Raw genomic sequence first — 14,347 nt, 5'->3', positions numbered from 1 at the left:
GAATGCGTAAGGTTGTCTAGTTTTCAAAATGGGGTCATTTGCTGGGGTTTTGTCTTGTTTTAACAGCACAGTGACTCTATGAGCGTGCAATGGGGCCTGAAGGATTCACCAACAGAATTTGTGTTGTGAACGCTCTCGGGTGCTTCTTGGGCCCTGCTGTGTGTCCACACATAGGATTATGGGCATATATCTGATAACTGGAGAAACAGGGGTATCAATTTTGTGGTGAACATTTCAGTTTTCATGTGCTCTGCACAAAAATCTGTTGTTAAAAGGACACATTTGTGAAAAAAATGAAATTTAAATATTTTGCACATGATTTGCATCAATTCCTGCAAAAAATGTGGGATCAAAATACTAACAACACCCCTCAATGAATACCTTAAGGAATCTATTTTTCAGAATAGGGTCATATTTTGTTCTGATATTTCGGGGTGACTATCTCAGTCTGACACCTATGAGCCTCCGCATTACTTTTAGAATTACTGTTAGATTTGTAAGTCTCCTAAATTTGGCAAAAAACCCCCAAAAATTTACAAATACGTTTCCAAAGTAAACAGATGGAGATATATATATTTGATTTTAAAAATTGTATTTTTAAATATTATATATTATTTATATATATATGCATTTTTAATTTTATATATATATATATATATATGTGTGTGTATATATATATATATATATATGTATATATATATATATATATATATATACATACATACACATACATGTGTGATATACAGCTGCTGAAAATAGGAAAACGTGAGAAGTTTTTAAAATTCTCCACAAATTTGGTGCTTTCAATAAAATTATACAAATTGTATCAATCTATTTTTACCACCTAAATGAAGTACAACATGTATCGAAAAAAACAATATCAGAATTACTTGGATATGCAAATCTCGTAAAGAGTTATTATTTGTTAAAGTAACACATGCCAGATTTACAAAATTTAGCTTGGTCCTTAAGGTACAAACGGGCTTTGTACCTTAAGGGGTTAATTACCTTAAGCTTGGTCCTTAAGGGGTTAATTTTGCAGCGCTTCATGATGGCATGTATAATATCTGTCATGGGGGAACCAGCCTTTGCTTTAGTCAAGTTGAATAAGTTCTTGCACGTACAATTATATATAGTCTGGATGCTATCTATAACCGACACGAAGGGGACAGGGCGCTGTTCTGGAAATTGTTTACACATGGAGTATAAGCCTTGGTCCCCTACTGAACAACACTGTAAGTGCGGGTGAGATAGTGGCCTGCTGACAGCTGGGGGGCTGCTGCTGCCTCCCCATCAAACGCAGGGATTGCTGCAGCCAGGGCAGGTGCAGAGGTAAATAAACGACCCACAGGATTCTAGGGTACAACCCGGGGGCTGACGGCGTGCCCCACCACAACCCATACAGACCTCTCGCCACCAAGCGTTCTGATCACGGCATCTGCCACATGTCCATGCTGGTGAATGGAGGGAAAACATCACCATCACTCACTCTTGGAAGGGTTTATTTAGTGATCTTGGACATTAGTTAGTCGGACGTCTTGCCTGTTAATATCACTAAGTGCATGGTCCTTGAAACATTCATACATAAGACATCCATTTAGTTCATACTCCTTTTACCCCCTCCTGGTCACTTCCTCAGACACTTTTCTCATCTTATTGGCCATATCAGTATAACCATTATAACGTAACCAGCCACGTTGTTCGCTGTTAAATTCATTTTATTTTTCGACATTCAGACAGCCCTCTCCTCACATACCAACACATTTCAACATCTTTGCACATCCTTTTACTGCTTCCTTTCCTTCTCTCTCTTCAACCATCTGCCTTGCCGTCTTGTGGCTATCACCCCGGCTTCCTTTCGTGGTTAATTGCCTATAATTCAGCTCTGTCTGATCCCTACACCTTTGAAGAAGTTGAACTGGTTTACTTGTGCACCACTGAGGATGTTTCTCCGGAATATAGACCACTGAGGATGTCTCCCCAAAATACAGACCATTGAAGATTTCTCCCCAGATGTCCCAGTCCTTTTGGACTTAATCAGACAAAAGCTGTATAGCGTTGCTGGCTCACTATACAGAGGAACTACAGGAGACTGTAAAGTCCACTACTTGTGTCTGCTGTTCTCATGCAGCACCGGATAGCTGCAAGCGTCGCTCTGCTCATCCTGTGTATATGGATCCTATATGACCGTTTTTGTCCAGCACTGAGAGGGTTAACCAGGTCTCTGGCTCTCATCTCACCTGTGGGGTTACTGCCCTATTTAAGGTGGGTTGTGGCACTAACCCTTTGACTCATAATTGGTGTTTGTTAGTCCCCGACACTCAGCTTTCTCAGATCGCTTATCTCTGTGTGCTTAGTCTGTTCTGAGCTTTGTAGCCTCTTTCAGCCTCTCTGTGTAGACTTCTGTTCTTTTGTGCTTTTTGTACGTTTGTTTTCTGTCAGTTCTATTCCTGTCTATGGTTTGCCCCTGTCCTGTCCCACATCTGTGTGCTCCTCTGTCTGCTGCCAGTTCCTGTGTTTGCTTCCTTATTAGAGATAGTCAGACCCGAGGTTCCAGCGCAGGGCCTTGCTTATAAGTAGGGGTCTTCCATTCCCTCTGCAGCCAAGGGTCAGTCTCCCCTTCCCTGGCAATAGTCTCTCTATCTTAGGAGTCAGCTATCAACCACACCAGGTCCGTTCTGGGCTTGGTTGGTTGGTCCAGTGGGTCCACAATCTGTAACAGAGATTTCACACGAGATGGCCAAACCTACTATGAGAGCAATCTCCTTGTCTAATTGCATCATAGCTCAAACACTGTCATAACCTTCAGCTGTGCGATCAAGTATTAACAATTGTCCATCTGAACAGGTCAAGAGCTCTTACAACCGGGTCCCAAAGTTTGCCTATGTACCACAGACCTGGTTTATTGTATAGGTTCACCACATAAGTATTCCTGTACTGCCTAATCAACTTTATCTTCCGAAAGGTAGAAGAGGAAACAAGGTGGTCTGCTGTCTTGGACCTAATTCTTTGCAACAAGTAGGAAATGGTTGAGGAAGTAAGGGTGGCTGGGACCTTAGGAGGCAGTGATCATGCTATCCTTGAATTTTGGATAACAAGGGGAGGAAGGCCTGAGAAAACTCAGACATCAACCTTAGATTTCAGAAAGGCAGGTTTTAATAGACTCAGAGAGAGGGTAAGAAGGATCCAATGACTGAATGTTCTTAAGGACAGAAATGTCCAAGAAGGTTGGGAAATATTGTGGAATGAGATTCTTGAAGCACAACCGTTAACAATCCCTAAAAGAAGGAATAATGGGAAGCATTTAAATAGACCAGGATGAAGGAACACAGAACTTGCACACATGCTAAAAAGGAAGAAAAATATGTTTATCAAATGGAAAGTGTGTGTGTGTGAAGGGGGAGGGGGGGGGGGGGGGGAATATACAAAGAAGAATATAATGTAATCTGCAGAACCTGAAGGGCAAGTGTCAGATAAGCTAAAGTTAATAATTAGAGATGAGCGAACGTACTCGGATAAGCACTACTCGTCCGAGTAATGTGCTTTATCCGAGTATCTCTCCGCTCGTCCTGAAAGATTCGGGGTGCTCCGCTGCTGACAGGTGAGTCGCAGCGGGGAGCAGGGCAGAGCGGGCGGGAGAGAAGGAGAGAAAGATCTCCCCTCCGTTCCTCCCCGCTCTCCCCTGCAGCTCCCCGCTCCGCAGCGCGTCCCGAATCTTTCAGGACGAGAAGAGATACTCGGATAAAGCACATTACTCGGACGAGTAGTGCTTTACCGAGTACGTTCGCTCATCTCTATTAATAATGAATTGTGGCTTACAGTAGAAGTCAAAAGAAATAAAAGAAAAACGATTTGGGGGGTATGTCAAAAGCAAAAGAAAAGTCGAAGATGCTATTGGATGCTTACAATATGAAAATGGTGAATTAGTTAAGAATGATGTCGAGTAGGCCGAACTTTTAAATTCCTATTTCGTATCTCTTTTCTTTCAGAAAGTAGATGTAACATCAACTGATCTTCCCTGTGCTTCACCCAATCTATGACAACTAATAAGATTTTTACATTTAGATTTTAAACACATAGAACTTCAGTTTAGGTTTCTTTTGACTGTTATACTATAAATACGTAAATTGATTTGCTACACTACATAGACATAAAATGTTCGCATCCACTCTATGCGCTGCTTAAATAATTTCCACTAGGATTTCATGAATGCCTTTTAATATGTACAGTACAACTTGTAACAATAATCAGCTATTTATAAATATGGGCAAATTCCATTCTGAAATCTCTATGCCATGGATTGGGATATACGGTCCCAGAGCATAGATTTCCCAGCTTGTTCTGGATGAAAATAGATATTTTATGACATGACAAGTATGCTTTTGTCCGATGCTTAATACCTTTTTAAAATACTTTCAAGTATTTTCATCATAATTGTGTCTACATGTTTGAACACCTTTTTACCAACTATTTAATTGATTCTGAATATTATTGAACTATATGTGCTTTATCTGTGTCATTTATGCATCGTTTTAGTATTTTCGCTCCTTTTTTCCTTAAATTTTACTATTTTCTACTTCATACCTAAATCATGTCCCACTTTCCATTTGTTAATTCTTATCTTATTCATGTTTTTAAATGTAATTATGTAGTGTATCCACAGAAAGTACTGAGGAAGAGGTTCACATACCTCGAAACACGTTTACAGGCTGGTTCTTATAAATAAACAAAAACTTCTTTTGTCAAACATATATGACAGTCCTCCTTATCAGAAGGTTGCGCCATAGTCACCCCTCCCAAAAAATAATGTATATATACATACATACTTTTTTTTTCTCTTATTTGGTCTACATACTAGATAAATGTTATCCATCTCTATAATCTTTTGTGGGTTAGTGCATAGACATTACTGCTAGTATTTAGTAACCATTAATTAGTCAAGATTTATAAGGTTAAATACATATGTAGAAGTACATTCATCTTAACCCTTTCCAATCCACTGTCTGACTTCTGAAGACATGATGATGTAAAGCTGTTCAGCTTTGATGTTTGAAGACATCTGTCGGAGTTCTCTTACTGTATGTTGCCAGCTTATCTGCTGTCGGAGCCTATCCAACGTGTCACCTCATGCAGTACTGGCTTTAGCCAGCATATAGCGCCGTTGTATAACATAACAAAAAAAAGTAAGCCCCCTAGGAAAACCAGGATACAAATTGGCCTAACAATGCCCTCTAGGTCTGCCATAGCAATGACTGGCAAGTAAACCGCATAATACACAGCACTATAGAAGTACTGCAGTGTATTATATGAGCGATCATAAGGCTTCAACTCTCTTCAGAAACGTAAAAAAGTAGAAAAAAATCCACATAAAAAAACCTTTTTGGACACTTTGTTTATTAAAAAAAAAGACAACACATTTGGTATAATTGATTCTTAATAGTCTCTACAAAATTATCATCACATGTTGTAAAAAGAGGCATGCGCATATATTAGATGTATGGTGCACCGAGGTGAACTTTTATGAAGACCAGCGTGTAAAATGCGGATCTTAATACATTTCCCCCAATGCGTGTATTCACTTGTGCACATTTTTTTAAAATTAAAAATACAAAAACTGATGCAAAATGCACAAACACTTGTAGAGAAATCAGTCAGTTTTTCACTAATAAGGGCCAGCTGTCTTCTTCTCCCTGCGTCGCCTGCCGGGCCGCACCCTTCCCCTTGGGTTTTTTAAACCTGCCACAGACTTCCATAGCAGCTTCCTGCGTAACTTACAGGAAGATAGGGCAGGTCCTGAGCACAAGTAGTAAGCTCATGAGAACGAACCCATTGAAATGAATGGCTTCGCTTTGTCACATTTTACAGCCGTGATTTCATGTGCACAAAAAAAAATGCACAAACGCGTTCATCTGTTTCAGCTCTAAGCTTGTATTTACACGGACAAGAAAAAACACGCCAGTTCTGTGATTGCAGGACACACAGGATGTAGGTGTTGTCATAACCCATTATTTACAATGGGTTAATTCACAGGAGCGATTTTTCTTATGCAGCGATATCAAAAAATCACAGCATGGCCTATTTCTTGGGCAATAACCTCATAAATCAGGGCTGGGATAAGTGATCACGCTCTCCGTGATTCCGCCTCTTCTACAATGTTGACTTTACGGAGCACAGCTTTTATCTTTTGGATTATTTTTGCGTTTCGGACATCGCGACTACTCATCTTTTGTCCTGATTCCCTGCCTTGGATTTTGGAGCCTACCTGTCCCATGGATGCACCTGGTGCAGAAGAAGTGTCCGGCTTACCAGGACTACAGGTGTGGCGGCTACCCCTCCCCTCGGGCTAGCTGTCCACGCCAGGTAAGTCCTTTCCTTATTCTTTTTCAGTCACTTCTTTTTGTTTCCTCACAAGGCGCTATTCTTCTTCTTTTTTTTTTTTTTCGTCTTTTTCCCTATATTACTATTATTCAAGCTTTATCTCTTTAACACTTTACGGCAGCTGTAAGTTATCATCATAAAGCAGTTTGGGATAAGTGATCATGCTCTCCATGATTCCGCCTCTTCTACAATGCTGACTTTACAGAGCACAGCTCTTATATTTTGGGTTGTACTTGTGTTTTTTTGGACACGGCGACTTCTCGGCCTTTACCTGGTAATGTTACTTATTTCATCCTAACATCACTTGGTTCTCATCTCTCTGTTCCATTCTGTCCAATCATATACATTTCTAGACGTCTCTAGCAGCAGGAAGAATAATGTTCTCCTCTTTTACTTTCTCTCTTGCTTGCTGAAGCAACAGCACCCAATGAGGATAACGGAGCACCTGAGACACCGCCTGGACCAGCGGGTGCTGAAGGTAAAAACAATCTTCTACTATCCTATCTATCTATCTATCTATCTATCTATCTATCTATCTATCTATCTATCTATCTATCTATCTATCTATCTATCTATCTACTACCTATATTTATATAAATCAGTGAAATGATGGGGGACTTGATATCGTATGCTGGTCTCTGCCAATGTATGTTTTTTTCTTTCCAATTGTCAATGGGACTTTCTAATGTTAAAAACGCAAAGTTGTGTTGCGCTGCATCGCGTTGCGTTTTTAACATTAGGAAATCCCATTGACGCAGCAAATTCGCAGTGGAAAAAAAAACCGCTAGTGGGTAGTCACCCTTATACTTATACAGCAGTTTTAGGGGTTTTGGTGAACTTGTGGTTCAGTTCAAATTAATTTGGACCGAACTGATTTTTCCTAAAGTGTCTCCTCACTAGTGAGCGCCGCCGCAGTCTGTGCCATTTACAGGAAGTTAGTTAGTTAGAATTTTCTAGTCTTCCTGTAATAAGAGATGCGCCCTATAAATCTCGGGTTCGGATTGGAGCCCACATGATGATGATGATGTGTGACTCTAATGAATGCCTTGTTCTCCCCACAGGAACATCTGGACCGGAGGTCACAATTAGGACTGTTATAATACCGACTATTCCTGCTACCATGGAGATAATTCGGAGCATAGCTCTTGTGTTTTTGGTGATCGTTTTTTTGGATATGGCGACTTCTCGCCCTATACCTAGTAAGTTACATTATTTCATGGCTGCCCTTAGACAGTGTTATACAGCAGTTTTAGGGGGTTTGTTAAACTTGTGGTTCAGTTCAAATTAATTTGGATCAAACTGATTTTTCACAAGTTGTCTCCCCACTAGTGAGCGCCACCGCTGTCTGCGCCATTTACAGGAAGTTATTTAGAATACGCTAGTCTTCCTGTAATAAGAGATGTGCCCTATAAATCTCAGGTTCGGATTGGAGCCCAAATGTAGGTGATTTATAACACTAATGAATGCCATGCTCTCCCCATAGGAACATCTGGACTGGAGGTCATAATAAGGACTGTTATAATACCGACTATTCCTGCTACCATGGAGATACTTCGGAGCACAGCTCTTATGTATTGGAGTGTATTTGTGGTTTTTTTGGATATGGTGACTTCTCGGACTATAACTAGTAAATTACATTATTTTATCACTGCCCTTAGACAGTATTATACAGCAGTTTTAGGGGTTTTGCTGAACTTGTGGTTCAGTTCAAATTAATTTGGACAAAACTAATTTTTCAAAAGTTGTCTCCCCACTAGTGAGCGCCACCGCAGTCCGCGCCATTGACAGGAAGTTAGTTAGAATTCGCTAGACCTTCTTGTAATAGGAAATACGCCCTATAAATCTCAAGCTCGAATTGGAGCCCAAATGTAGATGATGTGTGACACTAATGAATGCCATGTTCTCCCCATAGGTACATCTGGACCGGAGGTCACAATTAGGACTATTATTCCCCTGACTATTCCTGTTATAATGGAGATACTTCGGAGCACAGCTCTTATGTATTGGAGTGTATTTGTGGATTTTTTTGGACGCTGCGACTTCTTGACCTGTTACCTGCTAATGTTACATTATTTCATCGCTGCCCTTAGACAGTGTTATACAGCAGTGATAGGGGGTTCGGGTGAACTTGTGGTTCAGTTCAAATTAATTTAGACCGAACTGATTTTTCCTAAGTTGTCTCCCCACTAGTGAGCGCCGCCGCAGTCCGCGCCATTTACAGGAGATAAGTTAGTTAGAATTCGCTAGTCTTCCAGTAATAAGAGATACGCCCTATAAATCTCGGGTTGGGATTGGAGCCCACATGTAGATGATGTATGACACTAATGAATGCCATGTTCTCCCCACAGGAACATCTGGACCGGAGGTCATAATAAGAACCGTTATTATACCAACCTTTCCTGCTACCATGGAGATAATTCGGAGCATAGATCTTGCGTTTTTTGTGGATACGGCGACTTCTCGACCTATACCTAGTAAGTTACATCATTTCATTGCTGAGCGGAGCGGTATCCATGGATGAGGAGAGCCAGGAGTAGGAATAAATAGTTGTTTCGTGGGGTCACTTTTTTATATATTTAATGATATTGGTCTGTTAAGTCTTGCTTGAAAAAGGTGCTATAAAGGCACCGAAACCTGTTGCAACATTGTGAAGTTCTTGTGTTTACCTTTTTGTCATTAAAAAAAACCTGCTTTCTATTAATATGTGTCTACATTGCATCTTGATGTACGACAGAGAGGGGGGTTCTAGATCCCACATCAGACCCCTCTCTTATCTCTAATGAATATTACCAATTTGTCCCTACATTAACTTATCAGCGCTTGTTGTTTTTTCTTTAAACTATAGTTGTCCTTGTCCTGATTCCCTGCCTTGGATTTTGGAGTCTTCCTGTCCCATGGATGCACCTGGTGCAGAAGAAGTGTCCGGCTTACCAGGACTACAGGTGTGGCGGCTCCCCCTCCCCACAGGATAGCTGTCCACGCCAGGTAAGTTCTTTCCTTTATTCTTTTCTTAGTCACTTCTTTTTGTTTCCTCGCAAGACTCTATTCTTTTTTATTAGTTTTTTTCTCTTACCCCATATCATTGTTATTCAAACTTTATCTCTTTAACACTTTACAACAACTTTAAGCTCTCATCATAAAGCAGGGCTGGGATAAATGATCCCACTATCCATGATTCTGTCTCTTCTACAATGGAGATACAACGGAGCAAAGATCTGATTTTTTAGGATGATTATTGCGGTTTTTTTTGGACACGACAACTTCTTGCCTCTTGCCTGGTAATGTAACATTATTTCATCGCTGTCCTTAGATAGTGATATACAATGGAGACGTTCCGAGCACACCTCTTATTTTTTTGATGATGATCGTTTTTTTTGGGCACGGCGAATTCTTGACCTGTTACCTGCCAATGTTACATGATTACATGGCGGCCCTTAGACAGCATTATACAGAAGCTTTAGGGGTTTTGGTGAACTTGTGGTTCAGTTCAAATGAATTTGGACCAAACTGATTTTTTCTAAGTTGTCTCCCCACTAGTGAGCGCCGCCGCAGTCCGCGCCATTTACAGGATATTAGTTAGTTAGAATTTGTAGTCTTCCTGTAATAAGAGATGTGCCCTATAAATCTCCGGTTGGGATTGGAGCCCAAATGTAGGTGATGTAAGAAACTAATGAATGCCTTGTTCTCCCCACAGGAACATCTGGACCGGAGGTCATAATAAGGACTGTTATAATACCGACTATTCCTGTTATAATTGGAGATACTTCGCAGCATAGCTCTTGTGTTTTGTGTGTTAGTTTTTTTGTACATGGCGACTTCTCGGCCTATACCTAGTAAGTTGCATCATTTCATTGCTGCCATTAGACAGTATTATACAGCAGTTTTAGGGGTTTTGCTGAACTTGTGGTTCAGTTCAAATTAATTTGGACCAAACTGATTTTTCACAAATTGTCTCCCCACTAGTGAGCGCCGCCGCAGTCCGCGCCATTTTCAGGAGATAAGTTAGTCAGAATCTGCTAGTCTTCCTGTAATAAGAGATGCGCACTATAAATTTCGGGTTTGGATTGGAGCCCACATGTAGATGATGTATGACACTAATGAATGCCTTGTTCTCCCAACAGGAACATCTGGACCAGAGGTCAGAATTAGGACTGTTATAATACCGACTTTTCCTGCTACCATGGAGATAATTCGGAGCATAGCTCTTGTGTTTTTAGTGATAGTTTTTTTGGACACGGCGACTTCTCGACCTATACCTAGTAAGTTGCATCATTTCATGGCTGATGTACCGGAGGTCACAATTAGGACTGTTATAATACCGACTATTCCTGTTATATGTGGAGATAATTCGGAGCACAGCTCTTGTGTTTTGTGTGTTAGTTTTTTTGGACACGGCGACTTCTCGACCTATACCTAGTAAGTTGCATTATTTCATCGCTGCCATTAGACAGTATTATACAGCAGTTTTAGTGGTTTTGGTGAACTCATGGTTCAGTTAAAATTAATTTACAGTCCGTGCCATTTACTAGAAGTTAGTTAGAATCCGCTAGTCTTCCTGTAATAAGCGATGTGTCCTATAAATCTCGGGTTCGCATTGGAGCCCACATGTAGATGATGTATGACACTAATGAATGCCATGTTTTCCCCATAGAAACATCTGGACCGGAGGTCAGAATTATGATCGCTATTATTCCGACTCTTCCCAGTATAAATGGTAAGTGCATAATGACATTGTTACTATTTATTTCATTATTTTATGTCATTACTTATAATTGTAGATAACCATTCCCCAATTTATTAAAGATATAGACAAGCTCAATATGTTGACATGATGGGGTTAATGGGGTTTTTCAAGGTTAGAAAAACATGGTGTTTTTTTCTCTAAACACAGAGCCACCCTTCTTTGTGGGTTGTTTCTGGAATTGCAGCTCAGCTTCCATTCACTTCAACAAAAGGTGGTTTTTATTTTTTTCGTCCTAATAGGGGGCTTGAATTAGTGATTGTCTGATCGCATGTAGAATATACTGCAATACTTAGGTGTCTAAAGTTGGATCATCTTCCACCAAACTATTTTCATTTTCTATGGGTGTTTACTTCGTTTTGAGACCCCCTCTATATATTGGTTTGCTCTGTACTTTGTGATTGAAGTCGGTATGTTCTTGATTCTTACAGGGGATACAGCTAGAGAAGACCTGTTGCCCACCACTCCGACTACATATCCTGAAGGTAATATACATGTCTGTCCATAGAGGATATAGACTTATATAACAGGATGCAAACATAAGAGATTGTAAGGGCAGATAAGGGAATCTAACCTAATGTATATAATGTGACTTACTGACATAGATGCATTTGTTTACTAGGAAAGCGTGAGGACGTCTACGGGTTAGGGCTCATTTACATGGGCATATATGTTTTTGAGTTGCGTAAATATGTAGCATATTTATGTGACTGAAATGTGCATATTTTTTGCGTATTGTGCACGTAAAAAAAACCCTGAAAGAAAATTCTGAGTTGGAAGGGACCTCCAGGCTCATTGAGTCCAACCATTGCTCAGTGCAGGATTCACTAAATCATCCCAGACAGATATTTGTCCAGCCTTTGTTTGAACACTTCCATTGAAGGAGAACTCACCACCTCCTGTGGTAACCTGTTCCACTCATTGATCACCCTCATACTTCACCTCTTATCTAATCCTGTATGTGGGTCACCCCATCAGAGGACGGTTGTTGATGCCAGAAGACTCAGACTACCCCTTCTATAGAATACAATGTTGCAGGTAGAGACTGTGATTAAACCCCTCTAAGACCATGACCTCCAACGTGAGGCTCTCTGGGTCCTGGGTGTCCATACATTTCTTCACTGAGGAAAGTTACAGCAGGGCTAGAGTTTATATAGAGAGACTATAGAGTGCCGCATCTAAGTAGATAAATGGCCATGATAGGAACCAGCTCCGATTGTGGCCTTAGTCAGCAGATGGCAGTCGTAGGAATTAGCTGGTAGCAGACAAGTATGAAGCAAGCATGGGATTTTCTGTGTGCTGAAAAATTATCCTAACAGTGAAAAAGGAGAGATCATTTTAAAAAAATAGCAGATTTTGTCCAGTAAGTCCCCCGCGATCCCAGTGCGGCTGCTGCATCGGATCCTACGGGAAAGTTTTGCTTTGATTTCTGTTTACACTTCTAAAAAATATATCTTTCTTGTTTTCCTCAGGTCATAACATGAAAACCATCCGGAACCATTCCGTGAAGGTAAAGTCTTCTCCCATCTATTAGGTCCTGGATATCATCTCTACACAGTATACACACAGATCACCTATAGATTATACACATATACTGACTGACTAAGAACCCCCACAGATAAAACATGACTTACAGGTAAACTGTATAAATGACTTCTCCTTTCCAGAACTGCCAGCAGCGCCACAGGATGACCCGGAGGAGCGGTATCCATGGATGAGGAGAGCCAGGAGTAGAAATAGGTAGTTGTTTCGTGGGGTCACATATGGAGAAAACTTTCAGAAACCTTCATTTTTTCATCCCCACTTTCAAAAACCATAAACATATTTTTCCAACTACGTGAAGCTACGTGGGGGCTGTTTTTGCGGTTGTATTTTTCAACAGTATCGTTTAATATTCAATACTGTATAAATGACTTCTCCTTTCCAGAACTGTCAGCAGCGCCGCCGGATGACCCCAAGGAGAGGTGTCCTTGAATGCGGAAAGACAAAAGTAAAAGTAGTTATTTCATGGGTTGTGAATCCGGCGCTGCCACTTCATTCAATGTCCGCTGATGCCGCTGTCACTGCAGACGATCAGCTGATGGATGGGGTTTCAGAGCAGCGGACCCCTGTCCATGAAATACTGATGGCCTATTGGAGGATAGGTCCTCAGTGGAAAAACAGGACAGGAAACCCTTTTTAGATGGACCATCTGCCATAAGAAAGCATATCTTAAAACTAAACTGTATACCTCTCTTCTTATTTCCAGAAGTGTCACGGGAGATGCTGGACCTGCTGGAACAGCTCATTAATTGGCTGCCAGAAAATCCCAACAAAGGCCGTAAGGGGTGATCTTATGGGGTGACACCTAAAGAATTCTTATAGCGGCCATCGTTTGACCCTCCTGCATAAGAAAGCATGTCCTTAAACTGTATACATCTCTTCTTATTTCCAGAACTATCGTGGGAGATGCTGGACCTCCTGGAACAGCTCATTAATTGGCTGCCAGAAAATCCCAACAAAGGCCGTAAGGGGTGATCTTATTGGGTGACACATAGAGAATTCTCATAGCAACCATCTACACAGTATAAATCTGGGCAGTAGTGACGGGCTGTGTCTTATAGGGGAACTCTTCTATAGACGCATGTTAGGTAGAGAAGGGACGCAGTTATACCAGCGCTAGAGCTTATATAGAGAGATTATATAGGCTGCAGCATCTAAGTAGATAAATGGCCATGATGGGAGCCAGCTCTGATTGTGGCTATAGTCAGCAGATGTCAGCTGTAGGAATTAGCTGGTAGCAGCCAGGTATGAAGCAAGCATGACTACCGAGCTTGTTCCATACTCACCCTACAGATCAATGACATACGTTTATGTGATTGGTCACTAAAGAATTAACTTTAAAGAGATTTTCTGTGTGCTTAAAAATTATCCTAACTGTGAAAAAGGAGAGAGAATTTTAAAAAATGACAGATATTGCCCTGTAAATCCCCCGTGATCCCAGTGCGGATGCTGCGGCGGATCCTGCGGGAGAGTTTTGCTTTCATTTCTGTTTGCACTTCTAAAGAATATATCATTCTTGTTTTTCTCAGGTCATAACATGAAAACCATCCGAAAACCATACTGTAAAGGTAAAGCCTTCTCCCATCTATTAGATCCTGTATATTATGTGTATCATCTCTACACAGTATACACATAGATCATTGCTATAGATTATACAGTTTTGCTTTGATTTCTGTTGAAAACAAC

General features: G+C 40.8%; 2 long non-coding RNA genes across 2 annotated transcripts in view; both read left to right on the top strand.

Annotated features, from left to right (window-relative positions):
- Positions 1–14,347, top strand: part of LOC136621465 (uncharacterized) — a 69,600-nt gene that overhangs the window by 8,470 nt on the left and 46,783 nt on the right. The gene's annotated exons all lie outside the window — the stretch shown is intronic.
- On the top strand, positions 11,030–12,995 carry LOC136609810 (uncharacterized). Its single transcript, XR_010790056.1, has 4 exons — positions 11,030–11,092; positions 11,551–11,604; positions 12,592–12,629; positions 12,787–12,995. It is a non-coding gene; the product is annotated as an uncharacterized lncRNA (long non-coding RNA).

Source organism: Eleutherodactylus coqui, chromosome 1, assembly GCF_035609145.1.
Source record: "Eleutherodactylus coqui strain aEleCoq1 chromosome 1, aEleCoq1.hap1, whole genome shotgun sequence".
Lineage (NCBI taxonomy): Eukaryota > Metazoa > Chordata > Amphibia > Anura > Eleutherodactylidae > Eleutherodactylus > Eleutherodactylus coqui.
Note: the sequence above shows the minus strand (reverse complement) of the source record. Positions and strands in the feature narration are given on the sequence as shown.